The sequence below is a fragment of the Priapulus caudatus genome, unplaced genomic scaffold, assembly GCF_000485595.1.
Source record: "Priapulus caudatus unplaced genomic scaffold, Priapulus_caudatus-5.0.1 Scaffold589, whole genome shotgun sequence".
In the NCBI taxonomy this organism is placed as follows: domain Eukaryota; kingdom Metazoa; phylum Priapulida; class Priapulimorpha; order Priapulimorphida; family Priapulidae; genus Priapulus; species Priapulus caudatus.
The window spans coordinates 146040-159818 of record NW_014577650.1 but is presented as its reverse complement, the minus strand read 5'-3'; the positions used below and the strand labels follow the sequence as shown (position 1 = coordinate 159818).

General features: G+C 45.8%; 1 protein-coding gene across 1 annotated transcript in view; it reads right to left on the bottom strand.

Moving 5' to 3' along the window:
• Window positions 1-13779, bottom strand: part of LOC106811898 (protein spire homolog 1-like) — a 59857-nt gene that overhangs the window by 30583 nt on the left and 15495 nt on the right. Inside the window, exons 2-3 of the mRNA XM_014815630.1 lie at window positions 12900-13081; window positions 11073-11174 (exon numbers count right to left, since the gene is read on the bottom strand). The gene's annotated coding sequence lies outside the window, so the exon portion shown is untranslated. The remainder of the gene's footprint in view (window positions 1-11072; window positions 11175-12899; window positions 13082-13779) is intronic.

Sequence of the window (13779 nt, the reverse complement as noted above, 5' to 3'; positions counted from 1 at the left end):
TACATGCACGGGTGTCTAGTTAATTACTCTAACAACTTTACACAATATATATTCTACCTGTTGCAACTAATGCATGTTATTATTTACGCGATTTTCTTCACTTTGTTTACCTTTCACGTGTCTAGTTAATTACTCTAAACACCTGGCCGCGCATACCTGTTATACCCGTGATTGGTGTTTACCTGCGCGGTGGCCGTGCTGTCGGCTCCTTCTGATTGTCACTGTTTAGTGTTTACCTGTAAGGCCGATTGACGGATCGTTTGTTTAACCTATCACGCCGTGGTGATCCTCACCGAGCATTTCCAGCAGCACTGCGTAATTTCTGCGCGCCCACTGGCATACATACCATATGATACATGCTAGCTCTATAGCAACCACCAGGCACTTGGAGCGTTTCAATAAATATAATGCTAAATTAAATACGAAATCTATTTACTGACCAAAGTCTAATGTTTCTCTACTTTCTTTCAACCTATTATTGGCGACAATTTCCTGTAAATTCCGTCCAAATGCTCATCTACAACAAAACCCTGGCCGCGCACGCCTTAGCTGCATGCTGCACCATGCACTGGCAATAAATGATGTTATTCGGTCGGCAATAATAGTGTGAAAGAGAGTATGAAAACATTAAGACTTTTAGATAGATAAATAGATTTTCGTATTTATTTAGCATTATAGTTTTATTGAAACCGCTCAAGTGCCAGTGTCTAGAACTATAGGCCCTTCGCTCCACCACAGCTACATGTGGCGGTACGAAGGGCTATAGTTCTAGAGCTAACATGCGTGCTAGGGTTCCTATATTACATATCTGGTATATAGGGACCCTATAATGCGTGCGAGTTTGCCGGAGTGGCGCAACGCGACCACAACATTTCCACGCTTCGCCGCAGCCACGAAAACATGTATTGTCGACATTTTTTATGGTTATATCCAACGACGGCGAATTGAAGCCACACAATGCGACAGAAATGTTATCGAATATACGCAGAAGATCTACGGCCCAATCTACTGTAGCATCGTCTGTTTATAGAAATAAATATCGCGCAACGAGCACGAATGCACGCTCGAACGCACGCACGTTACGGCGCACGCACGCACGAAATGCACGCACGTACGGACGGACGCACGCACGAATGCACGCTCGAAACGCGCGTAACGGACGCATACGCACGAATGCACGCGTCGAAACGCACGCACGTACGCGACGGTCACCGCACGACCGACATATCCAACAACGTTCAGACGGCCGTGCGCAAGACCAAACTATGTACCCAAAAATAAAACCAGTCTCCTCTCTCTCTCTCTTATCTCTCTCGCTCTCTGCTCCTCTCTCTCTTCTCTCTCTCTCGTCTCTCTCTCCTCTTCTCTCTCTCTCTGCTCTCTGTCTCTCTCTCTCTCTCGCCTCTCGCTCTCGCTCTCTCTCTCTGCTCTCTCTCTCTCTCTCCTCTCTCTCTCTCTCTCTCTCTCTCTCTCTCTCTATGAAGGAAAAAAACGATTACTGTTAGAATTCAATACACTTCCGTCTGATATCGGATCCGCGATTGTGCGACAACAGTGCCATTATGCACGGCTGGACTAGTTAATGCGTTGATCCTTGTAAGCCGTCATCCATCCACCCGTCTGACCGCCCATCCATCCGTCCGTCCGACCATCCATCCATCCATCCGTCGTCGCGTCGCGTCCGTCCGCTCATCCATCCACCCGTCTGTCCGTCCATCCATCGTACCGTCCGACCGTCCATCGCATCATCCATCCATCCGTCCGTCCGTCCGTCCGTCGCGTCCGTCCGTCCGTCCGTCCATCATCCATCTATCCATCCATCCATCCATCATCCATCCATCCCATCCATCCATCCATCTATCCTATTCCATCTCAATCCATTCAATCAACCCATCCATTCCCATCAAACCCAGTCTAATATTCACATTAATCTAATTAAACCCAGCTAGCTATCGTAAGTTTTTCTATAGCTGCGATGGCGTTTCTGTCAACGCTATTTCTCGTAACATGACATTCGTCGTAAGTGCCATCTTAGCTTAGCAGTCAGGCTTTAACTTTGCGATGTTTCTTAACAAGGGCCGACCTGTCTTGGGGTCACAACCCGTTATACGGTATTCCACAGAAGCGTTGCTGTATAGCATGGCGGCGGCGAACAAACACAGCGCGCCTTTTGTGCCAAGTTTTGCGAAAAGAAACTGGTCCACGCATCATCGGTATTACACTACTGCCGCGGTGTCGCCTCAAACACGCACGGGATGGGCGTTCCTGGACATTAACCTGAGGGTTCGCGAACAGGTAATCGGCAGGTGGGTTCACTGTACGTATGTGCGTATACCCACGCCGGGAGTAGAAATAAGGAGAGAAAAAGAGATGGACCACAGAACCATCTAGTTTGAAATTCAGATGGTCCTCCGAAATTTTAGATGGTCCTCCGAAATTGTTCTCATTGTTACAATCATGCCAAACATTTGCTATGGTGCAACACGGATCAGCAAATAATCGACACGTGGAAACTCAAAGAAAATTTCCACGTAAAATGGGACAAAAAATATTCCAATGGTTCCGTCGGACATTTGACTTTGAAAATCTGAATGGTTCATCCTGATGATTGATGGCCCCGGGACATCGGCACCATCGCTTATCTTCGACCCCTTTCGTGGCCCGGCACCTCGTAGAGAACAAGGCTCAAGGGGAGGTATATGGGAGGCTGTCCAACATTTGCACATGTCGCACATGTGCGAAAATAATTTTGGTCAGCGCATATATTCAGCCTATACAGTCACGCGCTGCATATTGATTTACATACACACATAATATCAAGAGTACCTAATAGAAGAATTTTCTATTTATGAACTTTCTGATATATAATATTATATATATATATATATATATATAGATATATATCATCAGTAATAATAATAATGACAAAACAGGATAGCTAGTCAACACTCACTCACCTCCTCTTCCCTCAGCACCTAGCTTCCTTCGTTTCCCCAGCCGAACACTATAAAGACGAATTGTCACGCATGCAGCCACACAACAGGATGACGCTATCCAGGTACGGCGGCTTCAGCACATCGATTATCGATCACCTGCATCTTGCCAGGCACGCACGCACCACGACGCACGCACGCACGTATATTAGTTACTCTGACTCCTGTCAGGCGCACCCCCCCCCAAACAAAGCGCACGAGAGGAAGGCGACCGATCGTTCAACTAGCACGGCCCACACTGACGCTAGCAGCAGCAGGCCAGCAACGTGTAGTGAAGGTCACGCTACGTTGTGCGGCGCCTCGCTTCCTGGACTAATTCGACGCGCGAGTCAAATGGCGTGGGAATCTGCCGCGAGCAATGGCTCAGCCTGCTCCTCTCTCTCTCTCTCTCTTCTCTACATACTCTCTTCTTCTCCTCTCTCTCTCTCTTTCTCTCTCTCTCTCTCTCTCTCTCCTTTCTTCTCTTTCTCTCTTTCTCTCTCTCGCTGCTCTTCTCTCTCTCTCTCTCTCTCTCTCTCTCTCTGCTCTCTGCATCTCTCTCTCTCTCTCTCGCCCTCTCGCTCGTCACTTCACTCTCTCTCTCTGCTCATCTCTCTCTCTCTCTCTCTCTTCTCCCTCTCTCTCTCGCTCCTCTGCTCTTCTCTCTTTTCTCTCGCTCTCACTCTCTCTCTCTCTCTCTTCGCTCTCTATCTCTCTCTCTCTTCTCTCCTCGCTCTCTTTCGTCTCGCTCTCTTGCCTCCCCTCCTCTCGCTCTCCCGCGTCTAGTGGTTCAATTGTGTAGAATCATATACAGCAATTTGACATGACAACAGTGGCACCTTTACACACGTGTTCACTGATCGCTGCAATGCTTGCAAATATAATACATCACTACATAATATCACGCACCCCCCCCCTACTATTAGCTGTGTTCTATTAGCTACTACATCTTACCTACGTACAGCAATTACCTAGTACAATAGCTACTACAACTTACCCCTTCTCATTAGCTACTACAACTTAATATACCCCAACACGTACGCCACCTCCCACGAAATCTTACCAGCGCACTGCTAATTAAGATCACACTATACGTCAGGGGACGGTTCACGAACGCGTACTTGAAGTATTTAATCATGATTAAATCACTAATCATAATTACAGGAAGTTAAGTATGATTTAGTGATTTAATCATAATTAAGTTAATCAGTTCGGGAACCGCCCCATGCAGGAGTGAACTAATAAGAATTATTCTCTATTGTTTCTTCATTAATTCTCTATTAATTCTTTATTATATTCTCTATTACTCACTCTGGTATTGATGGACGTTCGATCACTATATTACACGCAGATGCCTATGACAAGAGTTTGTTGTTTGAAACGAATTCAGTGCAAGTTTTGCGCCATAAAAATTGAACCATTATCGATTAGAAAATCCATTCAAATGGTCTCTAATGCGGTTGTGTGCGAAGTTTCTAAACGTATTAAAAAATGCCGGACATGCATATGGCGACACACGCAGCCTGTATTTCTAAACAAGGGCCAAACAAAACACGAGAGGGTAATTTGAAAACCGTAGCCTGACCACCGAAAGATAAAAACGGAGCACGACACATGAGTTTCTATAGTGACAAATTACTTGTAACGAAAAACATTTGTTCGTTCTTCAATTTCGTAAATTCCGAGTAGGCCGGCGACCTCTGCACGCTACCTCCGCGCGATCCTCCACAGTTCTTTAACCACATGCCTTCTACAACAGCATCACGCACGGACTAAGCGCAAAAAAACAATATGAGGTGGGTGGTTATCGTTTCCGACCGGACCCTAATTTTATTCCCAGCGACCCTAACCATATTATTGTCGAATTTTTCTTTAAAGTAAAAAAAAAAAAAATTAAAAAAAATATAAAAAAATATATGAATCTGACAGTTCCTGCTTCAAAAAGCCCAAGACGCACTAACCTTCGGAGCATGTTTCGTAAAATAAAATGTTTTTAATAAAAAAATGCTTTCCCTACCTACCTACCCTATTTTTTCTTTTTCGGCATGAAGACGGATTAAACCACACTTATATTTTGTTTTGGCCTAAGGTTTATTTTTTTAAGCGCTCCTAGGGTCACAGTTAGGGGCCACAGCGTCTGTGACGCAGGATTATGGCCGACGCAATCTCACCACAGAGATGAAAATTGCTCTCTTTGTCGTTGTGGCGGCGCAATTTAACAAAATTTAAAAATAAAGCTAAAAAGCCGATAGTCTCTCTGACTGTTTGATCTCTGTGGTTGGGATTGAGGCGAGCACTCAGGATATACCACTGCCACAATGCTAGCACTATTTTAAAGTGGGCGAAGCTCCAGGAAATCCAGCAAATGGCAAATCCAACGGCCGCAAAGTTGCTGCCGAACAAAACATGAGAAATTTCTATGATTTGCATGTTTTGTTGGTGGACAAATTTAGAGTTTTTAAGCTGAATACGCAAAAAATGCTATCAAAGACAATGTTCGAGAATTGGTGTATATTGGCAGGCATCCCAAAATATCATGCAATAGAATACGTGAACTAGTTTAGTAAAACAGCGTAATGGATTTGAAGAGTAGTAAATGGGCGGCAAATTTCTCATAAAAGGTCGGCTGTAAAACTTATAGTAAAAAAGCGTAAGAAATTCTTACGGAAATCAGCCTTGTGGCAATGGTAGAATTGGAGCCAGAGCGAGAGGCGCCATCTGTCTGAGTTTGAGACGCCAATACGGCGCGCCTGTGTGCGCATGCGGGAAACCTCCGGTAGAGGGATACCACACCAGGGAGTAGCGCTACCTGAATGGAATTCCACCCTCGTCGATATTTTCGCGCTTGTTCGTAATGACCTGCTATTTCTCTAATAAGCGATGGCTGGGAGATCGTCTGTGGCTGGTGGTGAGCGCGGACAATACAAAATACACTACAATACATACACGTACACTACAATACAAGGGACCGGGGACCGGCTAATAAGGCGAGGCAGTTGCACAGACCTGCCCACGCACCCAGCTAAATGCTCATCCTTGCACAGCCACGCGCCACCCACCGACCTACCCATATTACGCACAGCAGAGATTGCCAAACACAATATTTGAAGCAAATCTGTAGTTTGCTAGGCATCAAATTAGTAGTTCGAGACTCACGTAGTGACCCGAGTTTGCTAGGGGTCCGGCATGCCCCCGAAAAATTTTTGATTCTGGGATGCAATTTCTGCATTCTGAGGGTCCAAAGAATGACAATAAATTTGACAAAAAATTGACAATAAATTGACAACACAACAAAATTTCGAATCACAGTGAAATTCGTTATAGCAAACTCGTCGTAGTGGTGGCAAAAAGGAAGTAGAAAATGTCGTATAAAATACGGATAAATCGTAGGTGGTTGCACACTCTGCACAAGCCAAATCGGGAGGGGAGGTGTCGTGGTGTGCAGGAGTTAATATCTAGCCATTAATAAACTTCGTTTCATTTCTAATAACTATCGGTTTATCCCTAATCAAGGGGGCCGTTAAAAGCTATAGGCACTTACATTACTTGCGTTGAAATTTCCTTCATTATTTTTCGCCAATCTTGTGTCTCTGCTAGTTGATGGTTTCCCATATGAGACTGGAATACAGTCAGGCTCTCACGGCTTGGAGCGGCCTGATATGAAAGTCAGATAGCATGTCAAGATAAGAGAAGATGTCATCTCGTGTGCAATATAGGGTAGTTTTTTCATGCGTAAGTTCGCAGTTAATCTTAGCCGATGGATTTCTAATACAAAATAACCCCGTTGCTGGCAGGCACGAGGGCATGACGATCTCTTGTAGACCAAATATCTTCCTCACCTGTCGTCGTTTTCATGTTATATTACGGCGGCGAGACCTTACAAAGCTGGAGTTCACTAAGACATCGCGAAACCGCGGTATGTCAAGGTAAGTGGAAAGTAAAAGTTTCTCGGGCTCATTGCGGTTTGCTAACTTCACACACCTGCCGCCTCCATTACCAGATACCGATTCATAACCGCTGTTCTATGACTGACTGCGGCATTCATTTAAACTGAAGGATAGAGGTAAAGAACTCCACGAACGAGGGACTGGCTGACTATCCATCCCACCTTCTCACTAGATCAATACACAAAACCAGCACCAAAGTAAAACACCAAATACAAGTACAAATACCAATACCCAAAACCAACCAATAGTGGAATACCAATACCAAATACTAATACCAATACCATTACCAATAAGCAATGCTAATACCAGTACCAATACCAAGTTCCAATACCAAATTCCAATTAACAATACCAATACAATAACAATACATAAGCGGTAATACTGGGAAAACCCTAACCAATACAATAGCTGCTTGGTAATACAATACCGTGATTATAGAGTGCCCTGAGGTGTTATAAGCCAATACCCAACGCGTTTTTAATCAACCGTTCCGTCATTTACAGATCGCGTGCGTGACGTCATCAGTTATAGTCTAGCTCACTCCGTTATCATGTATTCCTGGCTGGAGTGTGGTGGTCGGAATCGCAAAAAGTGTCACCTCGTACGAGACGACCGAACGGATGTGACGAGTAGTAGTTAAACCACTGATATTGTACACGAGCGCGTATTAGCTAGTCCGACGACGGGGTCGTCGCCGGCTTGTGTAGGCGTAGCAACAACCTTATCATTATACATCGCATGCCAGAACGCGGTAGTCCGGGGCTTTGGAGGGGAGTGGGGGACGGGGGGAGGGGGGAGGTATGTGGCTGTACGGCGGTTCATCGCGACCGTGTGTGTAGTGGGGGGTGGGGGGTGGAAGCCGCATCGTTCATCCCGCGTGTCTGAAACAGGAAGTGAACGCAGCGAGTGCAGGCAGATTACGCTTATTGAAGACGCGCCAAGCCGGTTCTGACTGCTCTAGCTCTCACGTGCGAGTGTGTGTGTGTGTGTGTGTGTGTGTGTGTGTGTGTGTGTGTGTGCGTGTGTGTGTGTGTGTGTGTGTGTGTGTGTGCGTGGCGTGCGTGTGTGTGTGTGTGTGGTGTGTGTGTGTTGTATGTGTGTGTGATCGTGTGTGTGTGTGTGTGTGTGTGTGTGTGTGTGTGTGTGTGTGTGTGTGCTGTGTGTGCTGGTGTGTGACTGTGTGTGTGTGTGTGTGTGTGTGGTGTGTGTGTGTGTGTGTGTGTGTGTGAGTGCGTGCGTGTGTGTAGTTGTGTGTGTGTGTGTGTGTGTGTGTGTGTGTGTGGTGTGTGGCGTTTGTGTGTGTGTGTGTGTGTGTGTGTGTGTTGTGTGTGTGCGTACGTGCGTGCGCGCGTGGGTTATGCGTGTTGTGCTGGCGCCGCGCGCGGTGTGTGTCTGAGAGACAGAGGGGTGGAAGAGGATAGAGAGAGAGAGAGTGGGTGAAAGAGAGAGAGTGAGTGAGAGAGGGGAAATCAAACGCTACACCACGCGATTGCGACACCACGCCGTTGCATCGCAATTAAGCGCACGAGTTAATTGTGCACCAAAATTCTACAATAGAGGGACACAGTGACCCGCGTCAGCTGCCGCACGCGACACGCACATCGCTGTAAGACAACACAATATCTTCACTCATCAGAAGACAGACAATGAAGATACATCGGCTAGCGCAATTTGCGGTCCGCTATCGTTAGCCCGCTAACACCCTGTCTCGCTAAGGCTGATGAGACACATTCCATGTATAACGTCTCTACTGTAATGACAGATCGTGCCGACAAACACACACGACAAACACACACACCAGACATTTGTCTTATACAGCTATATACTTTACCGCGAAACTCACACGACAAACAAACACACACACCAGACATATGTCTTATACAGCTATAGGCTTATTGCACCAGCCTTCACTGGTCACTGGTCAGCGTCAGTGAACTGCATCGACCACGATAACTACGGTTCGAACATCGCACCGGAGTCACGGTGTATATATTATACGTTATACTGCGTATATACTATATAACTAGACAGAGGGCACTCACTGGAGAGTGGCATACCTCGCGCAGCCATGTAACATGAATGCGTATAACAGCTGGCTCGCTGCTGGCTGCTGCCTGACTGAACGCCTTAAGGCAAGCTGCTGCTGACTGGACGCCCTAAGGCGAGCTGCTGCTGACTCGACGCCCTAAGGCGACTGCTGCTGAATCGATCGCGCGAACACTAGTGGCTACACACACACACGAACACACACACGAGACCGATTACATTAACCTCCTTGGCGGAGGTAATAATATATGCTAGGTGTATAACGTCGCGCTTTTCACAACCACGATATTCACACGACTACCACGGTAGCTTGAAAACCACACATACACCTTTACAGTAATTCAATTACCAGTCTGGCGAATGAAGCTTTTACTCTCTATATGGGAAGCCATCAGCAAGAGACAGACAATCAACTTCGCAGACTAATGACGTGGGCGACCCCTCGTGGCGCAAAAATACACTCAATCACGCGACGTGATTGTTATAGAAGCAGCGGTGTAACACTGGGAATAACTTGGACAACATGGAGGGAATAACTTGGGACAACAGCGGAGTAACATGGGAATAACTTGGGACAACAGCGGAGTAACATGGGAATAACATGGGAACAGCTGGAGTAACATGAGGAACATGCCAGCTGTATGCATCGCCAACCGATGACACGATATCGATCTATCTCTCGTTTAAATACTAATACATGTGAGTAGAAATACGTACTCGCGACGGACCCGTCTCAACTTTCCGTCGACTTCGATTTTACGTGGTAGCTGCCCCGAGGAAAAAACGTGCGTGCTGGCCTCTGGCAAATCCGCTCGCTACGTCGCATACGGGTCCATATAGTTCGATACACCAATTCGACAAAAAGAGGTCACTTGCATTCCTAGCACTCCTTTTCACCTAGCACGATCAAAGATCTTGAGATTGCCGCCTTTGAATAGTGTGTAAACCTACGTAAACCTGGGGAGATTTTCCCCTATAGTAATCCAATTTTTATTCATGATTACACACACTCGTGTATCACATAAAGCAGTGCGTCTGCTGATGCAATATCTAGCGAGACATCATATATTATGCCAATTGTTTCGTGAGCTTTCAAGAATTCGACACTGTAACGCACTGTATCGCGTTCACCCGAGAAATCATAAAGTACACACGCCTCGTGGCCGTTGATTAAAACAAGGTGATAAACCCTCTCGAAAAAATTGTTTTACACAACGCCAGTGACATAGAACTTGAGAAAACAGGCCAGCACAAAGTTTGCCTATACATTACCATAAATCAGAGAGAATATTAGCGGTAGCACATGTATAATAATTCCACCCTACATGTACACACATACACACACACAGCACACACGCACGCACGCACGCACGCACGCACGCACGCACGCACGCACGCACACAAACACAACACACACACACACTACAAACACACAGCACACACCCACACCACTCCCACACCCACACCCACACACACACACACGCACGCACACACGCACGGCACGCACACACACACCACAAACACCACACACACACACCACACACACACACACAACCACACACACACACACACACACACCACAAACACACACAGCACGCACGCACTGCGCGCACGCACGCGCGCGCGCAACACACACACACAACACATCACACACACACACACACACACCACAACACACAACACACCCCATCCCACACCCCACGCACGCACGCACGCACGCACGCACGCACGCACACACACACACACACACACACACACACACACACACACACACACTACAAACACACACCCACACCCACCACGCACACACACACACACACACACACGACGCACGCACGCACGCACGCACGCACGCACGCCGCACGCACGCACGCACGCACGCACGCACGCACGCACGCCACGCACACACACCACACACACACACACACACCACACCACATACACCACACAAACACATAGGCCCTACACACTACTGTCGGCCACATGCACCCGAAAATGCACCCAAACGCGTAACAGCACAACAAACACACGCGTTCCTATAGTCAAACAGCACTCACTCTATACCTACTCGTTAACTGGTACGGGGTGGTAGATGTATACTACTTACCATAATCTCCCGCTGAGAGCTTGTCAGCTGAGCCGTTGTTGAGTGTCGGCTACCACTGGGACACCCTGAATGTAGCCGGCTTGACTGGCGAATGTCGACTCACTGCAAACGAACGCAAGATCGATAACGAAACTGCGCATCAAAACATTTTCTCTGATCGCAGCAAAAATTTGAATTGCCTTATTACGTAAACACTCGTATGAACGCGTATGAAGATTTCCTGTCGCGGTAAAACAACACGCCCGGTATGAAAACACGCGCACGCGAGCGCAGTACACGCACCGCACGCACAGCACGGCACATGCACGCACGCACGCACAGCGCGGCACAACACGACACCCGCACAGCCGCAACCACAGCGCGCGCACACCACACAACACAGCAGAGATGCCAACACAATATTTGAAGCAATCTGTAGTTTCTGGCCATCAAATTAGTAGTTCGAGGTCACGTAGGGTCCGGCATGCCCCCGGAAACATTTGATTTCTGAGATGCAATTTCCTGCATTCTGAGGGTAAAAAATGACAATAAATTGAAAAAAAAAATCACAGTGAAATTCGTAGTTTGATACAAACTGGTCGTCGGTCCAAAAAGAATAGAAATTCGTATAAAATACGGATAAATCGTAGTGGTTGCATCTCTGCCACACCCACACGCGCACACACACACGTGCGCGCGCGTACGCACACACGCAATTCCAGAACTTAAATCCCGTAGAAATGGTCTACTAAAGATGGTTAAAAAATATCACATGGTCATCATACGTCGCATTCAACAGCCACACGAAATGCGAAGTGTATGCACCCAGCGTGTAACGAAATAACTTTGGAAGTAACCGTAAATTAGGCTATAGTACAGTAAACACCCGCATAAAAAAAAACCGTGATTTTAAGAACCTCCAGGCTGAAATTGGACAATAAAGCACCTATTAATATAACGAACTCTTCAGCCTGATAAATTAAACAGGTTCTTATATAAAAAAAAATACCGAAAATTACAGCAAACTGGGGCAATCCAAGTATGTGTGCTAGTAGTGCTACACCATTGGAAACTGTCTACTATTAGTCAAATAAATTTTCACAGCATTTGACCTTTCATTGTGTTTAATATGATAAGTAAATTAAAGGTGATAAATAAATTAACTCAAATAAATTTAAACAGACATATAATTTCTAATATTAAGCAGTTGGTTAATTAACTAGTGTCAATTATTCACTAATTAAAGCCAATTTTACCTAGATAATGTACACAATATCCCCCCACCCCCCCAAAAAACCTCTTCAACCTGAAACAGAAAATCATGGGTTCTTTTATGCGGGTGTTTACTGTATAATATGATACCGTAATTCAGCCACGAAATATATGAATAGAAACACTAACAATAGCGCGATTAGTTCCACGTGAGTTTTCATTAGTTTCATTGACGTGCACAATTAATAATTTCAATTAGTTATTACAACCACCGACAGGGTTAGCGAGTGGCTGCATGGTGGCGACAGGCGGTCAGTCGATACAGGGCTAAATTAGTCGCTAATAAAGGTCGCTATAGAGCCAAATTAATCATGAGAAGTAAATGTCGCTTTAACCCGTTCAACAGTACATGGACGCGATGGTTAGAAGCTTGTCTTTTCACTTCCTTACGGCTTGGTGGATGGACTTATATACTAGCCGTTACATGACATGCGTAATGCGTTCGCTCTCAATCGGTACCTCACACAAAATAATTCGTTAACACACATTAACGCACATTAACGCACATTTACATACATAAATAACGTCGTTATTAAAGTGGATAAACCTCGCAACGAAAAGCCTGAATACACCTACTGTGAGCATAATTGCAGTACATGCAAGCATCACGAAATGTTCTCATTATCTTCAGCCTTATCAGTTCTCATTGATCGTGAGCCAGAAATGTGCTCCGAAGTTGAGATTTTGAAAACTCCGTCCGTCGGGGTTTCGGCGTATAGATAGTAGCAACAGTAGGCCTACGCTAGCGCAAATAGTTCCTGGAACGAAAACACTATATTTGTTTCTTGATTTCATAAGTAATGTAGATATAACATATGTCATGAGTTAAACAAATTTCACAATTTCGTACTGCGTAAACATCGAACAATAATGTATGTAAAGTAATAAATGTGTTATCATAGAAAAGAACTGTTAATGCAGCACAACGTTCTGTAAACACCAATACAAGTACAAATACCAATACCAAAACCAGACCCAATAGCAATGCCAATACCAATACCAATACCAATACCAATACCAATACCAATACTAATACCAAAACCAATACCAATTCCAAACCCAATAGCAATTGCTAATACCAATACCAATACGAATACGAATACCAATACCAATACCAATACCAATACCAATACCAATACCAATACCAATAACCAATAACCACGCGTTTTAATCAACCCTTCGTCATTTACAGATCGCGTTGGTGACGTCACAGTTATAGTCTATCATCACTCGTTATCATTTATCCGGGGGGAGGGCGGGGGGTCGAAATCGCAAGTGTCACTACGTACGAGAGACGACAGTGACGAGAGAGAAACCACTGATATTGTACAGAGCGCTATAGTAGTCCGACGACGGGGCCGGTCGCCGCGCTTGTGTAGTGTAACGTACAACCTTATCATTATACATCGCAGGCAGAACGCGGTAGCCGGTGCTTGGAGGGGGAGGGGGAGGGGGA